Source organism: Macaca fascicularis, chromosome 9, assembly GCF_037993035.2.
Source record: "Macaca fascicularis isolate 582-1 chromosome 9, T2T-MFA8v1.1".
NCBI classification, from domain to species: Eukaryota; Metazoa; Chordata; class Mammalia; order Primates; family Cercopithecidae; genus Macaca; species Macaca fascicularis.
This window is the reverse complement of record NC_088383.1, coordinates 85,586,966-85,614,041: the sequence shown is the minus strand read 5'-3', so window position 1 is coordinate 85,614,041 and position 27,076 is coordinate 85,586,966. Positions and strand designations below refer to the sequence as shown.

The 27,076-nt window shown below is 38.7% G+C and overlaps 1 protein-coding gene and 1 long non-coding RNA gene across 7 annotated transcripts in view; one reads left to right on the top strand and one right to left on the bottom strand.

Annotated features, from left to right (window-relative positions):
• RHOBTB1 (Rho related BTB domain containing 1) overlaps positions 1-336 on the bottom strand; it is a 144,586-nt gene extending 144,250 nt beyond the window's left edge. For all 6 annotated transcript variants that reach the window (XM_015456308.3, XM_074000783.1, XM_065521063.1 and 3 more), the window contains exon 1: positions 295-336. The gene's annotated coding sequence lies outside the window, so the exon portion shown is untranslated. The remainder of the gene's footprint in view (positions 1-294) is intronic.
• Positions 37-26,851, top strand: LOC135965138 (uncharacterized). Its single transcript, XR_010578008.1, has 2 exons — positions 37-113; positions 25,496-26,851. It is a non-coding gene; the product is annotated as an uncharacterized lncRNA (long non-coding RNA).
• Positions 26,852-27,076: the final 225 nt, after the last annotated feature.

Genomic DNA, 27,076 nt, shown 5'->3' with positions numbered 1-27,076 from the left:
ACGCTTAGGTAGGAGGGTGCTCAAGACACCCAAAGTATTCTGGAAGCAAGCACCCTCTGCGGCCCTGTGCTTTGTCAGAGCAGCTGGGCTAGCAGTCAGGAGGTCAGCGAAAGGTAACCAGGTCACCCTCCTTTCAGGGGTGCAGAGGGATGCGATGCTCCAAGCTCTCGCGTCCTCAGGAGTCTGCGGATGTGGGGACTGCGGGTGGGCAGAGAGACCCCCCCATAATCCCGCCCACCCTGGCGCGGCTCCTCCCGGGCGCGCTCCCGCCCCGCCCCGCGACGCCCGCGCTACCTGGGGACGCTGGAGGCTCCCGCGGTGGCTCTGGGTCCCGCCGGGCGGCCGAGGCTGGCGCGGGCTTTGTAAAGCCGCGGGGAGACGCCGACCCCGCCCCGCCCCGCCGACCCCGCCCTCTCCCACCTCGGCTGCCTTCCCCGCCCGCATCCCGGGCCACTGTCTGCGCTCCGCCACCTCGCTCCAGGCCTGGCTGCCGCCGCCCTGCTGGGCGGGAACCACGGGTCCCTCCCCATCCTCGTAGCCTGCCGGACAGTCCTCAGGCGGGACCCCAACGCCTAGGCGGTCCCGGGAGCCCTGGGCCGCCGCCCCCCGCCCCCCGGGGCTGTCACCCGCTGGCGCGTGGGGGCCCTGCTGGGACCCCGGTCTTTGAACCCGGCCCTTGTGGCCCCAGTGCCTGCGGCCTTGCTCTTCTCTGCGCAGGGCCCGAGGGGCCGCCCCTTCTGGAAGTCTCCCCAGGACCCATCCACCTCATGGGCTCGCGGGGGGCTCCAGCGGGAGCATCTCCTGCAAATGGACGCCAAGTCTGGGGAAAGTTTCCGGCGATGTCAAGGGTCAGCCTTTTCTTATAGGGACGTTCTCTAGCCAAGTGATGGAAACTCAAGGATTCCATCAGGGGGTTCTGCTGACATCACAAACCACACATGACTTGGTGTCCTGTCATGTCGTTTACATAAAGACTCTCCGGCCGGGCGCGGTGGCTCAAGCCTGTAATCCCAGCACTTTGGGAGGCCGAGACGGGCGGATCACGAGGTCAGGAGATAGAGAGCCTGGCTAACCCGGTGAAACCCCGTCTCTACTAAAAAATACAAAAAACTAGCCGGGCGCGGTGGCGGGCGCCTGTAGTCCCAGCTACTCGGGAGGCTGAGGCACGAGAATGGCATGAACCCGGGAGGCGGAGCTTGCAGTGAGCTGAGGCCACTGCACTCCAGCCTGGGCGACAGAGTGAGACTCCGTCTCAAAAAAGAAAAAAAAAAAAAGACTCTCCATCCTTACTGCAGCCTTCTGTACGTTCACCTTTGGAGGCCCCAGGCTAGTGACATTTCAGCGACAGGGTGTAAGGAACTTAATTTTAAGGTAAACATTAGAAGCCCGCACATTTATGCGTTTGCTGTGTACCAAGCTCTAAGTGTGGTCACCTTTGAATAGTTCAGACCTTCCAGTGGTCAAGATGATCTAGGCCAATCACTATTCTGCACTTCCTTTTGGTCTTTTTACTCTTATTTTTCATTTTTCCCTTGATGTCAAGGAGAGGTGAAAATAAGCTGCGACAAGATCAGTTTGAAGAGCTTTTAACAACTAGGGTAAAACTTTATGGGAGAGGCAGTCTGCAGTCATTGGAAATAAGATAAGAAAATTATCTGTACACGTAACTGCAGTTTTACCATTTTTTTTGCATGAGCTTGCGTAATGAAGGGCTAGAGGTAGCTATTATTTTTAGCAGAAATAATGCTTTTCTAAGAAATAGATTAAAAGTATGATATAGCTACGATGTCAGATCAGGGTAAAACTCTATTGACAGAAGAATGAACGAAACGAGCTGATAGTATAGGAGATCCAACAATTCTTTGGAGTAGTAAAATTGGTTTTGTCTTGGAGTCTAAATTATACAAATGGATATGCTAGAAAACAGGACTTTTATAGCCCTAGTTACCATTTAATGAATTATTTCCTTTTCAATATCTCTATTTCCTTCAACTGTTTCTAATAAGATGTAATTTCAAGATTGCTCAAAGCTTTGGACATCCAGTCATCCTTTTCTTCTTTGTATTTTTTCTTTTCTTTTATTATTATTATTATACTTTAAGTTCTAGAGTACTGGGAAAACACGTGCCATGGTGGTTTGCTGCACCCATCAACTCGTCATTTACATTAGGTATTTCTCCTAATGCTATCCCTCCCCTAGACCCCACCTCCAACAGGCCCCCGTGTGTGATGTTCCCCTCCCTGTGTCCATGTGTTCTCATTGTTCAACTCCCACTTATGAGTGAGAACATGCGGTGTTTGGTTTTCTGTCCTTGTGAAATTTTGCTGCGAATGATGGTTTCCAGCTTCATCCATGTCCCTGCAAAGGACATGAACTCATCCTTTTTTTTATGGCTGCATAGTATTCCATGGTGTATATGTGCCACATTTTCTTTATCCAGACTATTATTGATGGACATTTGGGTTGGTTCCAAGTCTGCTATTGTGAATAGTGCCACAGTAAACATACATGTGCATGTGTCTTTATAGTAGCATGATTTATAATCCTTTGGGTATATACCCAATAATGGGATTGCTGGGTCAAACGGTATTTCTAGCTCTAGATCCTTGAGGAACTGCCACACTGTCTTCCACAATGGTTAAACTAATTTACACTCCCACCAACAGTGTAAAAGCATTCCTATTTCTCCACATCCTCTCCAGCATCTGTTGTTTCCTGACTTTTTAATGATCGCCATTCTAACTGACATGAGATGGTATCTCATTGTGGTTTTGATTTGCATTTCTCTGATGACCAATGATGATGAGCATTTTTTCATGTGTCTGTTGGCTGTATAAATGTCTTCTTTTGTGAAGCGTCTGTTCATATCCTTTGCCCACTTTTTCATGGTTTTTTTTTTCTTCTTGTAAATTTGTTTAAGTTCTTTGTAGATTCTGGATATTAGCAGTTTGTCAGATGGATAGATTGCAAAAATTTCCTTGCATTCTGTAGGTTGCCTGTTCACACTGATGATAGTTTCTTTTGCTGTGCAGGAGCTCGTTAGTTTAATTAGATCCCATTTGTCTATTTTGGCTCTTGTTTCCATTGCTTTTGGTGTTTTAGTCATGAAGTCTTTGCCCATGTGTGTGCCCTGAATGGTATTGCCTAGATTTTCTTCTAGGGTTTTTATGGTTTTTAGGTCTTACATTTAAGTCTTTAATCCATCTTGAGTTAATATTTATGTAAGATGTAAGGAAGGGATCCAGTTTCAGCTTTCTGCTTATGGCTAGCCAGTTTTCCCAGTACCCTTTATTAAATAGGGAATCCTTTCCCCATTGCTTGTTTTTGTCAGGTTTGTCACAGATCAGATGGTTGGAGATGTGTGGTATTATTTCTGAGGGCTCTGTTCTGTTTCATTGGTCTATATATCTGTTTTGGTACACGTACCGTGCTGTTTTGGTTACTGTAGCCTTGGAGTATAGCTTGAAGTCAGGTAGCGTGATGCCTCCGGCTTTGTTCTTTTTGCATAGGATTGTCTTGGCTATGCGGGCTGTTTTTTGGTTCCATATGAGGTTTAAAATAGTTTTTTCCAATTCTGCAGAGAAAGTCAGTGGTAGCTTGATGGGGATAGTATTGAATCTATAAATTACCTTGGGCAGTATGACCATTTTCACGATATTGATTCTTCCTATCCATGAGCATGGAATGTTCTTCCATTTGTTTGTGTCCTCTTTTATTTCATTGAGCAGTGGTTTGTAGTTCTCCTTGAAGAGGTCCTTCGCATCCCTTGTAAGTTGGATTCCTAGGTATTTTATTCTCTTTGAAGCAATTGTGAATGGGATTTCACTCATTTGGCTCTCTGTTTGTCTGTTCTTGGTGTATAGGAATGCTTGTGATTTTTGCACATTGATTTTGTATCCTGAGACTTTGCTGAAGTTGCTTATCAGCTTAAGGAGATTTTGTGCTGAGACAATGGGGTTTTCTAAATATACAATCATGTCATCTGCAAACAGAGGCAATTTGACTTTCTCTTTTCCTAATTGAATACCCTTTCTTTCTTTCTCTTGACTGATTGCCCTGGCCAGAACTTCCAATACTTTGTTGAATAGGAGTGGTGAGAGAAGTCATCCTTGTCTTGTACCAGTTATCAAAGGGAATGCTTCCAGTTTTTGCCCATTCAGTATGATATTGGCTGTGGGTCTGTCATAAGTATCTCTTATTATTTTGAGATACGTTCCATCAATACCTAGTTTATTGAGAGTTTTTAACATGGAAGGCTGTTGAATTTTGTCGAAGGCCTTTTCTGTATCTATTGAGATAATCATGTGGTTTTTGTCATTGGTTCTGTTTATGTGATGGATTATGTTTATTGATTTGCATATATTGAACCAGCCTTGCATCCCAGGGATGAAGCCAACTTGATCTTGGTGGATAAGCTTTTTGATGTGCTGCTGGATTCAGTTTGCCAGTATTTTATTGAAGATTTTCGCATCAATGTCGATCAGGGATATTGGCCTAAAATTCCCTTTTTTTGTTGAGTCTCTGCCAGGCTTTGGTATCAGGATGTTGCTGGCCTCATAAAAGTTAGGGAGGATTCCTTCTTTTTCTATTGATTGGAATAGTTTCAGAAGGGATGGTACCAGCTCCTCGTTGTGCCTCTGGTAGAATTTGGCTGTGAATCTGTCTGGTCCTAGACTTTTTTGGTTGGTAGGCTATTAATTATTGCCTCAATTTCAGAACCTGTTATTGGTCTACTCAGAGATTCAGCTTCTTCCTGGTTTAGTCTTGGGAGGGTGTATGTGTCCAGGAATTTATCCATTTCTTCTAGATTTTCTAGTTTATTTGCATAGAGGTGTTTATAGTATTCTCTGATGGTAGTTATATTTATGTGGGATCGGTGGTGATATCCCCTTTATCATTTTTTATTGCGTATGTTTGATTCTTCTCTCTTTTCTTCTTTATTAGTCTTGCTAGTGGTCTATCAATTTTGTTGATCTTTTAAAAAAACCAGCTCCTGGATTCATTGATTTTTTGAAGGGTTTTTTGTGTCTCTGTCTCCTTCAGTTCTGCTCTGAACTGTAGTTATTTCTTGCCTTCTGCTAGCTTTTGAATTTGTTTGCTCTTGCTTCTCTAGTTCTTTTAATTGTGATGTTAGAATGTAGATTTTAGATCTCTTCTGCATTCTCTTGTGGGCATTTAGTGCTATAAATTTCCCTCTACACACTGCTTTAAATGTGTCCCAGAGCTTCTGGTATGTTGTGTGTTTGTTCTCATTGGTCTCAAAGAGCATCTTCACCTCTGCCTTCCTTTGGTTATTTACCTAGTAGTCATTCAGGAACAGGTTGTTCAGTTTCTATGTGATTGTGTGGGTTTGAGTTCCAGTTTGATTGCACTGTGGTCTGAGAAACAGTTTGTTGTGATTTCTGTTCTTTTACATTTGCTGAGGAGTTTTCTACCTCCAACCATGTGGTCAATTTTAGAAAAAGTGCGATGTGATGCTGAGAAGAATGTATATTCTGTTGATTTGGGGTGGAGAGTTCTGTAGATGTGTATTAGGTTGGCCTGGTCCAGAGCTGAGTTCAAGTCCCGGACATCCCCGCCAATTCTCCAAATTCTCCATCTCGTTGATCTGTCCAATACTGACAGTGGAGTGCCAAAGTTTCCCATTATTACGTGGGAGTCTAAGTCTCTTTGTAGGTCTCTAAGAACTTGCTTCATGAACATGGGTGCTCCTGTATTGGAGCATAGATACTTAGGATAGTTAGCTCTGATCCCTTTACCATTATGTAATGGCCTTCCCTGTCTCTTTTGATCTTCATTTGTTCAAAGTCTGTTCTATCAGAAACCAGGATTGCAATCCCTGCTTTCTTCTGCCTTCCACTTGCTCAGTAGATCTTCCCCCATCCCTTCACCTTGGATCCATGTGTGTCTTTGCACATGAGATGGATCTCCTGACTACAGCACACCGATGGGTCTTGACTCTCCATCCAATTTTGCCAGTCTGTGTATTTTAATTGGGGCATTTAGCCCACTCACATTTAAGGTTAATATTGTTATATGTGAATTAGATCCCACCATCATGATGCCAGCTGGTTACTTTGCCAGTGAATTGATGCAGTTTCTTCATAACGTCAATGGTTTTTACAATTTGGCATGTTTTTGCAGTGGCTGGTACCGTTTGTTCTCTTCCATGTTTAGTGCTTCCTTCAGGAGCTCCTGTAAGGCAGGCCTGGTGGAGAGATTTTGGCAGGACCAAATCTCTCCGCATTTGCTTGTCTGTAAAGGATTTTATTTCTCCTTCTCTTATGAAGTTTAGTTTGGCTGGGTTGGAAAATCTGGGTTGAAAATTCTTTTCTTTTTTTTTTTTTTTTTTTCTTTTTTTTGAGACAGAGTCTCGCTCTGTCGCCCAGGCTGGAGTGCAGTGGCCGGATCTCAGCTCACTGCAAGCTCCGCCTCCCGGGTTCACGCCATTCTCCTGCCTCAGCCTCCCGAGTAGCTGGGACTACAGGCGCCCGTCACCGCGCCCGGCTAGTTTTTTGTATTTTTTAGTAGAGACGGGGTTTCACCGTTTTAGCCAGGATGGGAAAATTCTTTTCTATAAGAATGTTGAATATTGGCCCCCACTCTTTTCTGGCTTGTAGGGTTTCTGCTGAGAGATCTGCTGTTAGTCTGATGGGCTTCCCTTTGTGAGTAACCCGACCTTTTTCTCTGGCTTCCCTCAACATTCCTTCCTTCATTTCAACCTTGGTGAATCTGACAGTTATGTGTCTTGGGGTTGCTCTTCTTGAGGAGTATCTTTATGGTGTTCTCTGTATTTCCAAAATTTGAATTTTGGCTTGCCTTGCTAGGTTGGGGGAGTTCTCCTGGATAATATCCTGGAGAGTGTTTTCTAACTTGGTTCCATTCTACCCGTCACTTTTAGGTACACCAATCAAACATAGGTTTGGTCTTTTCACATAGTCCCATATTTCTTGAAGGCTTTGTTCATTTCTTTTCACTCTTTTTTCTCTAATCTTGTCTTCTCATTTTATTTCATTAATTTGATCTTCAATCACTGATATCCTTTCTTCTGGTTGATCGAATCGTCTATTGAAGCTTATGTATGCTTCACACAGTTCTCGTACTGTGGTTTTCAGCTCCATCAGGTCATTTAAGCTTTTCTTTACACTGGTTATTATAGTTAGCCATTCATCTAACCTTTTTTCAAGGTTTTTAGCTTCCTTGTGATGGGTTAGAATGGTTAGAACATGCTCCTTCAGCTCCAAGAAGTTTGTTATTACCAACCTTCTGAAGCCTACTTCTGTTAACTCATCAAACTCATTCTCCATCCAGTTTTGTTCCCTTGCTGGTGAAGAGTTGTGTTCCTTTGGAGGAGGAGAGGCATTCTGGTTTTTGGAATTTTCAGCCTTTCTGCTCTGGTTTCTCCCAATCTTTATGGTTTTATCTATCTTTGGTCTTTGATGTTGGTGACCTACAGGTGGAGTTTTGGTGTGGATGTCCTTTTTGTTGATGTTGATGCTGTTCCTTTCTGTTTGTTAGTTTTCCTTCTAACAGGCCCCTCAGCTGCAAGTCTGTTGGAGTTTGCTGGAGGTCCACTCCAGACCCTGTTTTCCTAGGTATCATCAGCAGAGGCTGCAGAATAGCAAATATTGCTGCCTGATCCTTCCTCTGAAAGCTTCATCCCAGAGGGGCGCCCACCTGAATGAGGTGTCCATTGGTCCCCACTGGGAGGTGTCTCCCAGTCAGGCTACATGGGGGTCAGGGACCCACTTGAGGAGGCAGTCTGTCCATTATCAGATCTTGAACACTGTGCTGGGAGAAGCACTGCTCTCTTCAGAGCTGTCAGGCAGGGACGTTTAAGTCTGCAGAAGCTGTCTGCTACCTTTTGTTCAGATACGCCCTGCCGCCAGAGTTAGAATCTAGAGAGGCAGTAGGCCTTACTGAACTGTGGTGGACACTGCCCAGTTCGAGCTTCCCTGCTGCTTTGTTTACACTGTGAGCATAGAACCTCAGCAGTGACAGACACCCCTCCCCCTGCCAAGCTCCAGCATCCCAGGTCGATCTCAGACTGCTGCACTAGCTGCAAGCAAGGCTGCATGGGCATGGGACCCAACGAGCCAGGCATGGGAGGGAATCTACTGGTCTGCCAGTTGCAAAGACCATGGGAAAAATACAGTATTTGGGCAGAAGTGTGCAATTCCTCCAGGTACAGTCACTCATGGCTTCCCTTGGCTAGGAAAGGGAAATCCCCTGACCCCTTGCACTTCCCAGGTGAGGCGATGTCCTGCCCTGCTTCAGCTGGCCCTCCATGGGCTGCACCCACTGTCCAACCAGTCCCAATGAGATGAACCAAGTACCTCAGTTGGAAATGCGGAAATCACCCATCTTCTGCATCAATCTCACTGGGAGCTGTAGACTGGAGCTATTCCTATTCGGCCGTCTTGGAAGTGACCTTTTTCTTTTCTTTTTTAGAGACAAGGTCTCACTCTGTGGCCCAGGCTAGACTGCAGTGACACTATCATAGCTCACTATAACCTTGAACTTCCACCCTCACGTCATCCTCCAACTTGGCTCCCCAAAGTGCTGGGATTACATGTATGAGTCACCACACCTGGTCCCATTCATTCTTTTTTTTTTTTTTGAGATGGAGTCTAGCTCTGTTGCCCACACTGGAGTGCAGTGACCATCTCTGCTCACTGCAAACTCTGCCTCCTGAGTTCAAGCAATTCTCCTGCCCCAGCCTCCTGAGTAGCTGGATTTACAGGCATGCGCCACTGCGCCCCACTCATTTTTTGTATTTTTAGTAGAGACAGGGTTTCACCATGTTGGCCAGACTGGTCTCAAACTCCTGACTTCAGGTGATCCACCTGCCATGGCCTCCCAAAGTACTAGGATTACAGGCATGAGAAACCTCTCCTGACTGGTCCCATTCATTCTTTAAAGAATGCAACGAGGGCTCAGCAACTGGCTGGCATTGAGCTTGGTGCAGGTCATATAAGTGGGAACCACATAGATAAATACAAGTCCTGCCTTTTAGGAGCTTGCTTACATTATAATGAGGGAGGAAATACCTGGTAAACAGTCAAGTGCAAAAATGACTAATTGCACCTTTGAAAAGTTGTGTGTGGAGGCATGGAGTGGTAGGAGAGCACATCCTCTAAGTGGTTTTAATTTTAGATTCCTCTTTTGATTTGATCCCTAGAATTATTTCTTTTTCTTTTCTTTCTTTTTTTTTTTTTCTGATACAGGGTCTTACTATGTCACCCAGCTGGAATGCAGTAGCACAACCTCAGCTCACTGCAACCGCCACCTCCTGGGTTCAAGGTGCCTCCCGAATAGCTGGGACTACAGCCACTGGTGCATGACCATGCCCAGCTAATTTTCACATTTTTAGTAGAGATGGAGTTTCCTCAAGATGGCCAGGCTGATCTCGAACTCCTGGCCTCAAGTGATCCACCAGCCTTGGCCTCCCAAAGTGTTGGGATTGCAGGTGTGAGCTACTGCTCCTGGCCCCTAGAATTATTTCAAGCCAGCAAAGATTTTGATGTTGTTACCCTTTCTTTCATATCCCATATCTAATCCATTAGGAAATCCTGATATCTCCATCTTCCGAAGGTATTTCAGATCCCAGGTCTACTGTCTTCCAAACTAGCATTGTTTACTTGGATTTGCGAAAAAGCCTCTAAACTTGTCTTTCTACTCTTAGTCTTGCCCCTATAGTCTGTTATCCAGATAGCGTTTAATGTGACACTTTTTGAAAGTGTATATCATAATTCATGTCACTCCTCTGCTCAAAACAAACAAACAAACAACAACAACAACAACAAAACGCTCAATGGCTTTCTGTTGCTATCAGAATATAATACAACATGACCCTGTCCATCAAGGTCTTACCTGCTTGCCACCTCACCTCTCTTACCTCCTACTCTACCACTGTCCTCTCCTACATCTTGTCACAGATTCTTTGGCTTTCTTTTGCTCTTTCAACCTCACTCTCCTGTCTCTTGACCTTTGAACTAAACCTCCTCCTGTAAATATTTAGAGTCTTGCTCCTCAGTTACATCAGATGTCTACTCCCATGTCTGCTATTGGAGAGGCAGTCCCTCACCACCCATTCTACAAATAGCCCCCTTTCTCAACCCCCTCATTCTTTGTCTCCTTAATTTACTTTAGTTTTCCTTTTAATACACAAGTTAACATGTGTATGTGCATTGTCTGCTCTTTTCCCCCTACAGTGAGAACAGCAACTTGGTTATAGTGCCAGGAACATAGAAAGCATTCAATAAATATTTGTTGAAAGTAACCATATCAATTATATTATAGAATGAAGTTTTGTGTTCCCACAAGATTCATGTGTTGAAACCCTGATCCCCAAATATGACTGTATTTGGGGATGGATAGGGCCTTTAAGGAAGTAACTGGGCCCTGATCTGATGGTATTAGTGTCCTTATGAGAAGAGACATCTGATAACTCACTACCTGTCTTCGTATGCATACACTGAGGAAAGGTGGTGTCAGCCGATACTGGGAAGGTGGCCACTTGCAAGCCAGGAAGGGAGCCCGAACTGAATCAGCTGACACCTTGATTTTGGACTTTCCAATCTCCAGAACCGTGAGAAACAGATTTCTGTCATGTAAGGCAACCAGTGTATGATGTTTTGTCATGGCAGCCCAAACAGACTAAGACAAATTACACAGAATATAGTACGAAAGAAACAAGGAGTTTAGATAGAATCTACACTCACACAGTGTCACGAATCATTTTAGGATCACTCCTGCAATTGAAAGGTGTAATGGTGTGAACTTTAACCAGTAAATAACCCTTTGCAGCCCTTCTCAGAATAATCGAGGCTTCAAGAATACTGTTATGTTAACCTGAGAGTACAATAAGAGTTCAAGATGAACGAATACCTTTAACTGCTTTTTTTTGCTGTTTTTTTTTTACAGTCATGAATGGTTGAAGCTCACAGGAGAAATAATTATCTAGTTACAATATGGGAAAAAATGCTCTATGAAAGTTCCCAACTGATCACAATGTAGGAGTCACATGCAGCTGGGTGCCTAGAGCATAGCCATGACCTGTTGCTATTCAAGCAAAATATCAAATGCTTCCAATAACAGCTTCAGCTACCTATCACAACTGTTTATACTCTTGGTCTCCAAAGTAGGCCATGAGGAATAAATATTAGAGCTTCCACTTATTTTTTTTAATTAAAAAAGAAACTAAGCCTCTGCAAATGTGCAATAAACAGATAGAAATTGGCGCCCTTATTTGCCCAGAGGTCAGCTGGTCTCTTGTCCTCCCTTTCAGAGATATCTTGAGGAAACACTGGGAGAGTCACAGTATGGAGGGGCTACCGTGTGGTCTTTACACTTCTTTCATTTCCAGTGTGTTGCCTCTTGTTGATGTTTATGTGTGTTCTCTTCAGGCACTGAAGATTCTGTTATCCAATTTTAACCAAGTGGAAGTATCAGAATGGAAAAGTGGCTTACAGGGATTTCTGCAGAGAAGACAATACTAGCAATACAAGTGTAAGCAACAACAGGAAATTGATGGAGTTGACACATTTCCTACTGTATTCTTAGCCTAATGGAAGAGGTTAACAACAGTGATGATCTATCTAATTCAGACTTACAAGAAATCAGCTCCTCCCTTCCATTGAGATATAGGCTTACATTTACTTTTATTAATGATGAACCTTGCCTTGAATATATTTATTGTATTTTGAGATGTAGGCCAATGCCAATGATAATATGAAGCATTGTGGCAAGCAAAATATTAATAAATATATGTTTCATCATTAAATGATTTTTCAAATTAACTTGTATGTATGTTTTATAATGTACAATGGTGTGTGTAATAAATAAGTAATCTTATTAATAAGTTAACAAATAAATAAATAAATATTGGGGACATATAATGAACATTTCTAATTGATGCAGTGCTTTATCAAAAAAGTTTGGAAACCACGGATTTACATATACAGGAATAAAATAATTTATTGGAACACAAAACCTTGGTCTTGAAGGAGAAGAACAAATAAATCCAACTTTTTTTAAATTTATTTTTCCTTATTTTTGTGAGACAGAGTCTCATTCTGTTGACCAGGCTAGAGTGCAGTGGTGTGATGGCTCACTGTAACCTCTACCTCCCAGGTTCAAGAGAGTCTCATGCCTCAGCATCCTGAGCAGCTGGAACTACAGGCACAGCCAATTTTTGTGTTTTTAGTAGAAACATGGTTTCATCATGTTGGCCAGGCTGGTCTCGAACTCCTGGCCTCAAGTGATCTGCCCACCTCGGCCTCTCAAAGTTCTGGGATTACAGACGTGAGCCACTGTGCCCTGCCCAAATCTAACTTTTTAATTACAGAATATCTACTAAGGGTATGGATTATTCAGCACCCTTCTATATCTTTCTTCTCTCCTATGCCTTTTAATCATTTCTCAATTTCAAGAAAAATGAGAAGAGAATAAAGTTTGTTAATTTACCATGATATTTGAAGAGGAAATTTGATTTGCCAAATAAAAGAAGTTTGAGATCTAATTATGGGTTTTTCAGTTTTGATTTCTTATAGATGATAATAATATGACTTGAGATTCACCCATCCTCAAATTTGTTGATTTTTCTCTTACAATGGAAAGTACCCATAAGACTTGAGATTTGAAGTAATATTCAAACATGGTCAAATTCTTCTCACTGTTCTGTCTCACATATAAGAAAGTTTTGTCCTACTTTTTCAAGCTATCAAAAACTCCCTTCTTCATACTCTAAAATTTTACATGTTCATTGGCAGCATGAATTTTTACATTTTCATATTCAGCCACATGTATTGTATAACTATTGGTATAATATTTTAATTAGGACTGTCTAGTTCTAGTTTCTTAGCTGAGTATCATCATATTATAAAATTTTGAGGTTGGAGGGATCCTTGGCTACAGTTCATTGTGTGAATGAAGATGCTGAGTTTCAAGATGCCTAAGGGGCTTGCTCATGGTCAAACCACTAGATCCTGGCAGAACGGAGACCAGACATAAGTCTTCTGACTTCTCATTCTGCATATTTTCTACTGCGACATGCTGCTGCAGAGTGAGCTTGATGAGAACGTTGTTTTTCTTGTCAGGTATGAGTTAGAGAAAGTGGGAAGCCTTCGGCTCTCTCAGGCAGCCCAGGGAATTCCAGTTCCCCAAATACCCCAACCCCAAATGGTGCCCATGAAGGAAAAGGAATCTCTCCTGGATATTTATTTATTTTACAACTAATAAAAAATGAGAGGAGACCTTATAGGTAATTTAATTTTTCTCCTTGAGTCTTAGAGATTAACTCACCGCTAAGCCACTGCCAGCTACTATTTTCCCAATTAGAACTTTAACCTTTGTAAAAAATGTTATTTTGATAAGATGGTCCTAGTGAAAAAAATGGGAATAAGAATATCAGTAAGACACAGGCATGTGGCATACTTTAAACTAGTTGGTAGGGATTATCGGTTACTGATTAGCAATAATACCTAATGGTTTGGTAGAAAATTTTTAAGGAGAGTGAATGGAAACTTAATTTACTGAGGTACTTAAAATACAACTAAATAAAATAGTGAAGAGTGTATTGTAGAGATAATCTAGTTGCCCAGATGGCCTTTCCATAGTTACAATTTTTATTGTTCTCAAAATGTGTGTGTTCTTTATCCTTTTATGAAAAAATAAAGATTTTCTTTTTCCCAGGGGCATGAAGTTACCCTGCAGTTTAGTTGTTAAAATACACTGAATATTTTTTTTTGTTACTTCTAGGACACTCATATTTATTCTGGAAGTCACCTTAGTTCCTGTGTTTTCCCTCTATATTTGAATTTCTGGCTCCAGACTCCAGATTTTAAGCTTGTTAGTTATTTCTCATGATACTCCTCATAAACTAGTTAATATGAGATTTTATGCCATGGATTAAAGAAGAAAATTGTTAAGATTTGGTTGTAGTCTTATGTTTTTAACTTTGATACTTTTTTTCTCTCTCAACCTTGGAAGCTGCAGTAGGGTGGGGTATGTCTGAAAGGAATTTGGAAATTTATTTGTAGTTGCTACAAAGGTGACTTGTAAATTCTATAACCAAATTCCTATGGATTGTGAAAAGATTCATTTCATTTTCTTATGAACAAAGTCTCAGAGTTTAAAAAGTACGTATTTTTACAGCACTATGCCTTCTGAGTTTTATTACAAAAGAAAACATTGAATAGTAAAATGACATCTCTATAAAGTCTGTCCAGATGGATTTTGTACATGTGGGCACCATCTTTTTTCCTTCCATAAAAGAAGATAAGTCTTTGATTATAAGGATTCTGTGTGTTTTGCTTTCTCAATATGCAGTGCCTAATAAATTTAGTTGTAATGTATTCATTTTCCACCTACAACATGCTTTGTGAGTAGAAACTGTAGACCCTGGAATTTATTGCAGGGGTTACCTGGAATTCTGAAACCATAATGTTAGAGTGCCAATAAGAGAGCAAGTATTTGACCTTGAGAGGATATCCAAGCTTGAAGAGATGACAGCCAGAGATGTTAATATCATTAAATATTAGTAAATTAAAATCTGATGCTTCATCTCCCACATATTCCATTATTTCCTAGGATAGAACAGATTGCTGAGGGTACAAAAATCTATTGTTTTTTTAGGCTTTTTGTGCTTTGGTCTCTTTACCTTATGCTTTTATATCTTTCTTGCACCTCTCTCCATGATTAAAAAGGATGCATTACCTATACTTAAAAAAATTAGGTTACAATTATGCCACGTCCCTCCTTAAAATGTGGTTCCCATTGGACCTAGAATTAAATTCTCTTAGCATAGGTGGCAAGGCCCTGTAGGAGCAACTCTAACTCTGTCTACCTCTCTTATCACTAAGTTGGTGATACTAGATGACTTTTTATTTCTTGAAGATAGTTCGCTCACTTTTGACCTTGCATCTGTAAACTTGTAATTCCCTCTGTCTGGAATGTTCAGAGCCCAAAATTTCAAATGACTGGTTCCTTCTCAATGTTCCTTTCCTCCCTACCCATTGAATGTGGCCACATACCCCTCCAGTCCTTCCACATCACTTTAATCTATTTTTAAAGGCCAATTTTGAAAATGGATTATTTATTTATTTTACATGTTATGACATAATCTTCATTAAAATGCAATTGCCAGGAAATTAAAGACCCTGTCTACATGTTCACATCTGTATAATCATTATTTAGCACAGAACCTAGAACATAGTAGGTGCTTGGTAAATACATATTTTTAATGAAAATATGGTTGCAGGGATGATATAAGTAGTAGTTAAAAGTATAGAATTGCCGTGATCAAATCCTGGTCTCTTGCCATTTAATTTTTCTCAAGTTCCTTCCTTGCCCCAATCACTATAAGATGGTAAAAATACTCATCAGTCAGGCTGCGGTGGATATTATTTTGAGGTGATGCATATTAAGTGTTCAGCACATGCCTAGCATATAGCAATTGTTCACTAAATAGTAGCTATAATAGTTTTTCTTCAAAACAGGAGTAGAACAGGATGGGCATCAGGCCATGTACACTCAGAATCCTGAGGCATGCCAGGGCTTGAAAACCAGAGAACAAATTCTTTTCGATCAAGTTCAAAAGTGCCAACATCCAAAGTTCAGAATTTGAGTAGAGTAGGTGAGAGCAAGAAGCAAGGATGAAGGAAAGGCAGAACGCTGAAGACAGTGTTTGCTAGTGGGATTTAGTCCATTTTTATTGGCAGGATTGCACATGAGTAGCTCTATTTGGCTGAAAACTCCAGAAGCAAGGCTAGAAACTGATTCTCTATAAGTAAAACTTACATTACTTTGTTTGTTGATTTTTGAAACTATTTTGGATATTATATCTATCTTGCTCTAAATATCTAAGAAGAGCCTAATTTGATTATTCTGTAAGATAAACTATCTTCTTTTATACGTATGACTCTTCTCAATTTCATACTGAAATTTAGTGCTACATAAACCTTATTTGATCACTTGATGGTAGTTTGTTCTAAGTTATACAGGCACAGTGCTTAGGGCTATAGCAAAATAATGGACAAAAAAATGTCTTGTGAAAACAGTTTAATCTTTGATGGTTTAAAAAATAAGAAAGAGAAACAAGGAACAACAGCGTAGTTATAAGAAAAAACATCTAAACTTGGTTAGAATTCCTTACACATATTTATGACTTTGCTTTGCCATATTGAATTACATATAGATAGAGGGGTCAGGGCCAAACAAAATATCTCCAGGGCTTGGGCCTCCAAAGGCTTTAATTCAATCCTCTCTAGACACATTTTTATAAAACAGGATTGAAGATTTTAGATCTCAAATCTCAGGTCCCAGCTGCAAATTTTAAGTCTCCAACCCTAAGCAACTCTTCCTTAAATGAAAACAAACAAACAAAACCAAATACCTACACATCCAAGTCTTTTCTGGAAAAGGAGCATATGCTGTGGGGAGGGATGTTTAAATTTTCTGGTTTTAATTTTTTAAACAACTCTCCAAAGTAGAGAAAATTTGAAGAATTAAAAAATTAAAAAGATTATATATTCTAATCTCTGATGTCATTTTACAGTAGTTCCATTCAATATTCTTTTTATATGCATTTCTTTAATAGCCTAGTAGTAAGCAGAGTATCTGAGAAATTAACAGTTGTTTGGGCCCTGTATGTTTTTGAAGTTAGTTGTAATCAGGATAGATTAGGTTATTATGAGGTAACAAACAACTCCAATCTCTCAATGCCTTTACACAATAAAAGTTAATTTCTTCCTCATGCAGACCCAGGGGATTTGAGTGCTTCTTCAGTTGTCTTCCACAAGGTGACTTGGCAATTTAAGGTCTTTTGATTTTGTTGCTCTGTTATCTCAAAATCTCAATTCAAGACTTCCTTGATTGTTACAGTGAAGAAAGGGGACTATACGGGCCTTTTCAGTTTTTCAGCCCTGCTCACATTTCACTGGACAGAACTAGGCCCTGTGGTTCTGCCTAACTGCAAGTGCATTGGGAAGTGAGGTTTTGCATGTGCTGTGGAAGGAGCTAGGAACCTGAAATATATAGGTTAGTTGTGTCTATCATTCCCCAAATTAATTTTTTAAAAGCAAAGCATTTAGCTCAGAGCTCAAAATTATTCAAAAAGGGGGTTTGACATGCATACAAATTTATAACCAGTAGAACTGGATTATTGGCCACTTGAGACAGTCTAAGGATCATGCAAGGACTGCTCTAAAGAAAATACATTCTTATGGCAGATGTGACATAGCCAAGTACATTTTCATAATGTTATTATACTTATGTTCTTCAGCTTCCTTCAGAAAATTGGTTCTTGGCTATTTTGTCTAACCTCTTCACTTGGGCAATGGCCTCTACAAGAATAGGAGATTTAAGTTATTCCTGCTGTGATGTAGACTTGCAATGCTATTCTGAACTGAGACTATGTCATGAAGAAACCCAGCCAAACTATTAGTTTGCCTTATGAAATTATTGATATTTAATGATTTTTTATTACAAAAAACAAATTTATATGATTCATCTTTATAGTTAATATTAAGTAGAACAATAACTAGAATATTGCCATTTCCCTTATTTTACCTTTTTGCATTGGTGTAACTCTAATTTGGGTCTTTTAATAGGATCTTTGATCTCAAGTAAGGAATTTTGTACATAGAATTTTGTATTGTAAGCATCACTGTTTTACACAACCTTTTCAACCATGACCAAAGGTTCACAACATGACTAATGGTTAATTTTAGTGAATTATTTAACGAGTTAATTATCCCCAGTTTCTTTAGAACATGTGGTTCTTCCTTAGGTCAACTACTTATTTCACGTCTCTTAACTACATGGCTTATGGTAATAAAATATGCATGACGTTTATTTTTTTCCAGGTTTATTGAGATATATTGACAATTAATAATTTTATATATTTAAGAAAAATGTGATTTGATACATATATATCACTAAATAATTATCACAATGAATCTAATTAACACATCTATTGCCTCATAGTTACCTTTAGTTTTGAGAACACTTAAGATCTACTCTCTTAGCAAATTTCAAGTATACAATATGGTATTATTAATTATAGTCATCATGCTGTATATTAGATTCCCAAAACTTATAACTGAAAATATGAACCCTTTGACCAACATCTCCCTGTTTCTCCCTCTTCCTGGACCTGGGCAACCATCATTCTACTCTCTGCTTCCATAAATTTGACTTCTTTACATTCCACACATAAATGAGATCATACATTATTTGTCATTTTGTGTCTGGCCTATTTCACTTAGTATAATGTCCCCTAGGTTCATCTATGTTGTCAAAAATGGCAAAATTTCCTTCTTTTTTTTTTAATGGTTGAATGATATTGTGTTGTATATATATTTCACATTTTCTTTCTTCCTTCATCTGTCAATGGATACTTATGTTGTTTCCATATGTTGGCTGTTGTGAATAATGCTGCAATGATCATGGGAATGCAGATAACTCTTTGAGATACTGAATTTATTTCCTCTGGACATATGCCCAAAAGTAGGATTGCTGGATCAAACGGTAGTTGTGTTTTTAATTTTTTGAGGAACCTCGATACTGTTTTCCTTAATGGCTATACTAATTTACATATAAATGGCCAACAGACACATGAAAAGGCCCTCAAAATCACTAATCATGAAGGAATTGCACTTCATTCTTCAGCCCAACCCAAACTTAGTTGCTTTACGATAACATACCAAGGAAGTATAGATAGTGATGTAAATTCTTGTTTTGCAGTTTTAAAAATTGTTGTCACTTTGGGAGGCCGAGGCGGGTGGATCATGAATGAGGTCAGGAGTTTGAGACCAGCCTGGCCAACATGGCGAAACCCCATCTCTATTAAAAAAATACAAAAATTAGTCAGGCATGGTGGCCGGCACCTGTAATTCCAGCTACTCGGGAGGCTGAGGCAGGAGAACCACTTGAACCCTGGAGGCGGAGGTTGCAGTGAGCCGAGATCGTGGCATTGCACTCCAGCCTGGGTGACAAGAGCAAGATTCCATCTCAAAAAAAAAAATTGTTGTTACAGCATCCCTGAAAAATGACATCTTACCTCTTCCTCTCCAGGTTACTTCATTTCCAATAATTATGAAGATGACTACCATTTATTGAACATGTTCTTTGTTCCTAGCATTGTGTTAAGTGCTTCAATTACATTATGTAATTCTCCCAAAAACTCTATTAGGGAAAAAGTACAATTATGTCTATTTATGGATAAGAAAAACACATCTAAGTCTATGTATCTGGTAGGGGGAAAAACTAGCATTGGATCCAGCTGTGTCTCCTATAGTCCACTAGTTCATAACCACTTAGCATGTTATCCCTGTTCTCCTTCACCTTCCGTTTCTTTAAAACAGCAATACAGTTCTTAAAACTGTACTCCTGTAAAATCACCCTTGTACATAAGTATCATTTCTATTTCGATTGAAGGGAAGTCTTAATAGATGGTTTGGCAAACCAGAAATGTAATAGTGCCGTATGTCTCACAAGGCTTGGGTGTACAGAATTCTAAGTGAAAAACTGAGTTGTTGATATGTCTACTGGATTTTTACATAATAAAAACAAGATAATAAATATTTAACCTTTCTTAAATCTAGCTGCTGTGAAAGCGATGTCTGTTTTATTATTTTCATAATAAAAACAAACAAAATAAACAAAATAGTCTAAAAGATGAGCTCTTTGAAGTCATATCCCATACAGTATCCCTCATTGGGTCTTGAGTATGATAAACGTTCAGTAAGTTTTTGATGTGTGACTACAACAGTGGTTTTGAAATAGACCATAATGCATTGTTTTGCTCTAAAGTCTATTTGGGTGAAATCCTTATATTCTCAAGTTACTTAATTTGCTCCCCAGTGTAAATATTTAAACTTTTTAATTTTCATAAAATAAAATTAAAGCAAGGAATATTTTGGCTAAATTTCATATAGTTTTGGTTTCAGATAGTGAACCACGAAGTATTCCTGAATTGTAAGCTATCTTTATTAAGATAACATGTTAGTCATATTTTCTAAAAGGCTCATAGGTTTCTAAACTTTCAGAGAGAAAATGGTGTCATACCTATTTTATGCACATAATCTTCATGAATATGATACTAATTGGACTACAGCAAATGGAAAATAATAAAGGAAACAATGAATATCAGATTTTATATATTTGCTTCTTTACAAAAAATCAATTCCTAAAATTGATGGAATGTAATGTGGTACTATCAAAACCTTTGTGGTTAAATTTACTTTTAATCATTTTTCCTTTATTATCTTTTGGTGGCAAGAAAACCTTTGATTAATCTCTGTGAAAAGAAATTAAACTTTAAACCTTACACACTAAAGAGAAAACGCTTCCAAGGTACACAGTGAATAAGCTTATTAACTTTAAAATTAGTCAGTTAACACTAGAAAATTCACAGTTAGGAAACTATGCTGATAATTATATAATACTTATATTATGCTCCTATTTGATTTACTCTATTTGCTAATTTCTCAGTAATAATAATTCATTATATTTTTGATAGCCTGTAATTTCTATTGCAAAGATTTCAATTTGCACTCTTTACATACTTTTGATTTTATGACAGAATTTTAAAATGATATGCAAACTTGAGTTTAGAGAAATAATTACACAGATGCAAGAAGTACGATAGATAACTTCCAAAATAAGCAGATTCATCCTCACCCTCAAAGCACAGTAACATGGAATGAAATGGTATGGGTTTCATTTCTACCTCTATCACTTATTAGTTTATATATTTGTGTAATTATTTCACGTGTCTAAGTCTCAGTTTTCTTTTCTGTAAAATGAGAGTAACTGAAACTTCTACCTCCTAGCAACCTTGTGAAAATTAATGACATAATCTACCTTAATGCATTGAGTGTTGGAAGAGTAAATGACACATGGAAAGAACTCAATAAAGTTTAGCTATTATTTTTATTAACATGTCAGTAACTTTTTAGGAGTAAAAGATCATTTGGTTCTTTTGAAGTTTATATAGACATAAATATGTCCATGTTGATTATGAGGGACCCGATAAAACAAATATTAAATACATTAAGGATGTTTCTAACAATTGTGGTTTATTGGTAGCATTTATAACAGTAATATGAAATACTGCTTACAATAATAAAGATCCCCATGAACAAATCATATTTATAATAATGAGTCTAATTACAATGGATTAATGGCATAATTAGAATTGTGGTAACTATTTAAAAGTGAGTTAGAAAATATTAACATTATATATGTGTTAATATAGATTGTTTATGTCAATATGGAATTGCAAATGTGTGAAAGCTGGGAGATAGTACTGAAGGAACTTATGCTGCCTGATAAAAGAATTGCATGTAGGGAAAACAACTCTTGATCAGAGAAATAGACACGCCTGAAAATAAAAAGACATTTTCTTTAAGAAAACGAAATCACATGGTAAGTCAAGAGAGGGCAAGACATCCCACTGGGAGTCAATATTGTGGTATTCTTTCATAGCATGCAAAGTAGTGGACTATTAACATTTGACAAAGACTCTATTGAAGCAACACAGAGATAATTTGCATGCAAGTCAGGAGAAATGCTTATGCCACAACACTGCATTTTATATAAAATGAAACCATGAAAATACAATTCTATTAAGACTGTTTTTTGGGATCACAACTGAAATTTCACGGTCTTCATGCTTTCTCTGCTCTGTGAGATCTCACTGGATACATTCATTATGAACTGACCATATATGAAGGAAAAATAAAGTAACCAGGAATAAGTGATTTCTTTTCAGAGATGAAAATTTGAGATTAATATAGAGTGAAAGAGTAACAAGTCAGAATTTTATTATCACTGAAAACTTGTTCCAAACCTTTTTCCTTGACAAAGAGTACTTTGTTACAAATACATCATTTATTTTATTTGACCACTATTTTAAATTCACTTAATCAGTTAAAATTGGTGGAAGACTTCATAAGCGCTATGAATAGGTATGCAACTGTAGGATGAATCAGGCACACAGATCTTGTTCTCAAAAAGCTTATGGTCAAGAAAGAAGGTTAAGAGTATGTGATTAGGCAAGAAGAGATCAAACTCTAAGAGATGTACTGTGAAGTCCATTATGCTGTGAACAGGCAAAATTATATGTAAGTGCTAGTTCTTCTGATAAGATTCAGGATAATGATCTCTGGGCTATTTACAGAGATAATGTAAACTCATACACTTAAGCTCTTCTTACTATTTCGTTGTAGCAATCATTCCTTTATTCGTCCATATATCAAACATTTATAGAATATCTGCTCTGCCAGGCATTGAGCCTATAAGAATGAGTTAACCTTTCATGGGGTTCATAGTGTAGTAAGAGAGACATCACACTTCATTGTATTTTATTTCCTTGTCTCAGTGCTAGGACTGAAACATGAACCAAGTGTTTAGGGGCAAATAGGATGTAAGTTTAGGGTACAAGCAGAATAATTGTTGTTAGACTTGGCTTAAAAGTGATCAATTTAGAAATACAGAGAGATTTGCCGGGCACGGTGGCTCACACCTGTAATCCCAGCACTTTGGGAGGCCAAGGCAGGTGGATTGCCTGAGATTGGGTGTTCAAGACCAGCCTGACCAACATGGAGAAACCCTGTCTCTATTTAAAAAATACAAAATTCGCCAGGCATGGTAGTGCATGCCTGTAATCTCAGCTGCTAGGGAGGATGAGGCAGGAGAATTGCTTGAACCCAGAAGGCAGAGGTTGCAGTGAGCCGAGATCGCACCATCGCACTTCAGCCTGGGCAACAAGAGTGAAACTCTGTAACCAAAAAAAAAAAAAAAAAAGAAAGAAAGAAAAAAGAAATGCAGAGATTTAAATCTTAGGGGTCATAAAATTGACCTTCTTCATTTTACACAATACAAAATGTTCAGAGAAGATAAATGATTTGCTCAATGTCACATGGGTTATTGGCAACTGAACTGAAAGTTGGATCCACCTTTGGTTCTTTCAGTTCCAGTCCATTCCTCTTCTGATCAAGCCCACTCCCTCAGGAGGGTTAATAGCTAACATAGATGTTTTATGTAGAGTCTGAACCAAAGAAAACATGCCTAAATGGCTATTTTAAAGGAAAATAAATTAGTGATATGAGCAGCTTAATAGCAGGTGCCAGATTAGAAATAGATTTATTTTGCAAAGACCAACAAAGGAATTAATGCAACTCTATGAAGATATTGTCTAACAAATTACAGAGTCATCAATATTCTGCATGACTATAATGAGAATGCAGAGAGACATTTCATAGAATGTTAAAAAATGTAAAAGCTGGGGGCAGTTTTATAAATCCAATAGGAAAATTTCCATGCCTAATCAGAGGTGAATACAAATGGTATTTTTTTTTTTCAAACTACAATTCCTTGTGATAAGGCTAAAGTAATCTTTTAATAAATTAAGGATGTCTTCTTTGTCTACCTTTTTCTTCTTTTGCCACACAGGAATCTGTAGGCCTATATTAAACAGCTGATAGAGAAAAAATATTAGGACTCTAGGATAGTTATTGTAATAAGACAGTCTGGAAGCATGACATCTTCTCTGCCATCGAGTAGCTATTGACTTAGGACCGGTTACTACATTTCACTGAGCCTCAGTTTCCTCATTTATAATGTGACATATGTAATATAAAACTATTAGGGCTCCTTCCAGCTTAAAAACTCAATGTCTTCTCAGTAGATAATAGTTGCTTGTTCAAAAGGTACCTCCAAAGATGGTTAGCTGAGGTTTGTGTTCTACTTAATACGCATTGGTAAATAAAGTTGCTGATAACTAAGAATAGAAAGAAAAATGATAGCTCACTCATTTTAATGAGAATGCTGTAAGCATATGCAATGGTTTATTATTAAACTATTCCACTAGTGGAGAAATTGGAAAAATCACAATAAAATTTTTCAATTTTCCATTTCAGTAACTTTATTGAATTGCCAAGTCATATAACAACAGCCAAAGTTGATACATTAAATGTGGATGTTTAAGAACAAAGTTAATATGTAATATTATTGTTTCTCATTTTAGTCCTTTTCTGCCAACCCTCTCCAAAGTTAAATAAATCTTCTTTCTTATTGCTAAAAAGTGTCTTACTATTTCTGATAGTTTGAACATTTTTTCAGTTAATTCTTTATTCTTATGTAAAGGTTGTAAATCACTGTGGATTTCTATTTCTTTACTGCCAAGTATAATACAATGTCAATATTCCCTTCCTTTCCAGAGTCTGTCTTATGGTTTCTATTTTCAGTTTATGATCCTTGTGTCTATATTTGGTAAAAGTCTGCTTATGTTTTTCAAATCTGATGTAAGGCAATCTTTTAACAAAATGTTTCTGAGTGGAACCTAAAGCAATCTGAATTATAATTTTAGATATATGCTTCCCAAGAAAGCAATATAATTTTTTTTCAAGGAGAGAGTTGCTATTTGGTTTCAAGTGTTGTTACATTTTATGTATTCACACTATATTTAATAATATTCTCATCTTTTTCTTTGACTATCAGGATCTGCCTGCCTCCTGACCCAGATTCCTTCTTTGTGTTTCCCTACCCGGACAGAGGAAATTTCTTCTGGGCTCTAGGCACTGTTTGCTGCAACCGCTGTGGGCCTTTATTGTGACCACTAGGGGTCTTTGGCTTTGCTCACATTCTAACAATTAATTAGAAAGGGCAATTTTTAAAAGAAGTTACACAAAGAGTTCATTATAATCTATGTTCTTTTGCCTTAAGAGTTCTCAGTAGATAAGTATGATCCACAAGGGCACATGATCAATACCCTCTAAGGATGATCGCTGATGGCCCAGATTTTTTGCTAGAGAGGAGATTGTCAGGCTTCTGTGGCTGAGATTCTCCAAATCTCAGCCCTATTCTTGTCCTTTCTGAGGTTTAGTTGGTCATCATCTTTAACTCTACAAGAAACTCTCGCATTCTTCTATTTTTCTTCTTTTTTTGGCTTAAATTATGCATTTTCGGTTTTGTGCTTGCAGCCCAAGAGTGCTCACTGTCTTTGTCAACTCGGACTGCGGTAACAAGTTACCATAGAATGGCTGGCTTAGACAGTAAGCATTTATTTCTGACAGTTCTGGAGGATGGAAGTCTGAGATCAGGGTGCCAGGATGGTTGGGTTCTGGTAAGGATCCTCTTCCTGGCTTGTAAATAGCTGTTCTGTCCTTTTTCTTATGAGGATACTAATCCCAGCAAGATGGATTCACCTTCCTAAGGCCCCACCTTCAAGTAATATGGCATTGGGAATGGGTATCAACATATGAATTTTGGAGGAACACAATCATGTGGTCCATAACAAATACCTATAATAACTTGGTATATTATTTTGCTCTATTTGTATAACAGAACAACACATTACCTATGCTCAAATAATACACATGAATTCCATTGTTATTAACTGCAAATGCTGAGAGGAATGATTTTGACTTCTTCCCATTGTATCTCTGTAGTCAATGACAGCAGAATTGATATGCTATTGGTTCCTAGGTCCTGATGTCAGCTGAAGAGAGAAATGGTGTCTCCCAGAGTGTCCTTGGCTTACCTTTCCATCTGGAGGGTGCCTACTCAATTCAAGAGGAAAGAGTTTTTGAGAGAAGACCCAGTTTTCTTATTTTGCCATTCCAGTGGTTTCTGGCAAGCCAGGACACCCGCTCCTCCTTTCTGAAACTGATCTAGGGGTCATGTTTGCCTTAGCAGAGCCAGGAACTGCACCCACACAGACTCTTTGTTGGGCAAGTCAAGTCTCTGCTCATTTACTAGGAAACTTCTCTTTCTCCGCTGAGTTTTCCGAGAGAAAGATATTTATACATGGATTTGTACATGGATTTCTCCTATAAAATGATGACAGTATGGATTCTGATTTGACTTTTCTCCAAGATGATGCCTCTTAAACCACCCTTCTTATTTTATTGTTATTATTTCTATGAAATCATTTAACTGGAACCTTTCTAACTACACAAATCATCTACATCTGTGGAGTCTTCTCTGCTCCTTCACGAAGAAACCTCACTCCACAACAGATCATAGTGATTATACTATGTAATTTTGAAACCTATGGCATTTAAAAATATATGTGTGGTTCAAAAAATAAATTCAAAGTCCTTTTCTGATACGAAATGGTATCTGTGAAGATCCACTATAGAAAGTAAAATTAAAAAACCAATAAAAAAAACCCAAGAGTGACTGTGGTGGAGGTGGAAACCAAGATGTGGGATTGGGCTGAAACGCAATGTATTTGATACTTCTCTTATTTTCTGTGGCAGCTTTGAGAGTTACCCTACTCCCACCCCAACACTTGGGGTTACCTGGAGCACACTGATCTCAATATTGTTCCCTTAACACTTAAGCAGTTACTGTCCTTTGATATTTCCTGCACTGCAACCTTGTTATTATATTTTGCATGGTTATTTAACTTTCCAAGTATTTGTGTTGACTTCCCCAGGAGGTTGTACTTTTCTTGAAATTAGAAACAGTATCTTGTATCTCAGAGAGGAGCCAAATCAAAATCCACATAGCCAAAGTTAGTACTCAGCTTGTGAATATGGAGCTCTGTTAATTTTTAATTGATCATTGATTCTGTCTGGTTTTAGACTCAGAAGAGGAAACCATTCAGAAACATGGACATAAGTAGGTAGTTAAGTCTAAGTAGCACAATCAGGTGGTAAGTTGGACTCTTGCTCTGAGAAGTCAAGGTATGGATCCTAGGCTGCTGACATTCTTACAAAAGAATGCCATCAGGTAGAGTGATTCAGAAAACTGTGTGTACTTTTTACTAATGGCAATATTTGCTTGATATAGCTGAATTGATAGCTGAATAAAAGACTCAGAATATGGCTCCACCTATTCCAAGTGTGATTTTGATGTGTGCAAAGTTTCAAATCACAAGGGGAATTGATAACAGATTCTGTCCTTCATAGAACACTGTTCAATACCCAATAAATCAGAAAAGATATGGGAAGCTAAGTTCTCTTATTGAAACTAGCAATGTTACTAATTACGTGGAGAAAGAATGGGCAGTATTATGAGCAACACTTCAATAGTCAGCTTAGGATAAAATTTTTCATTCTG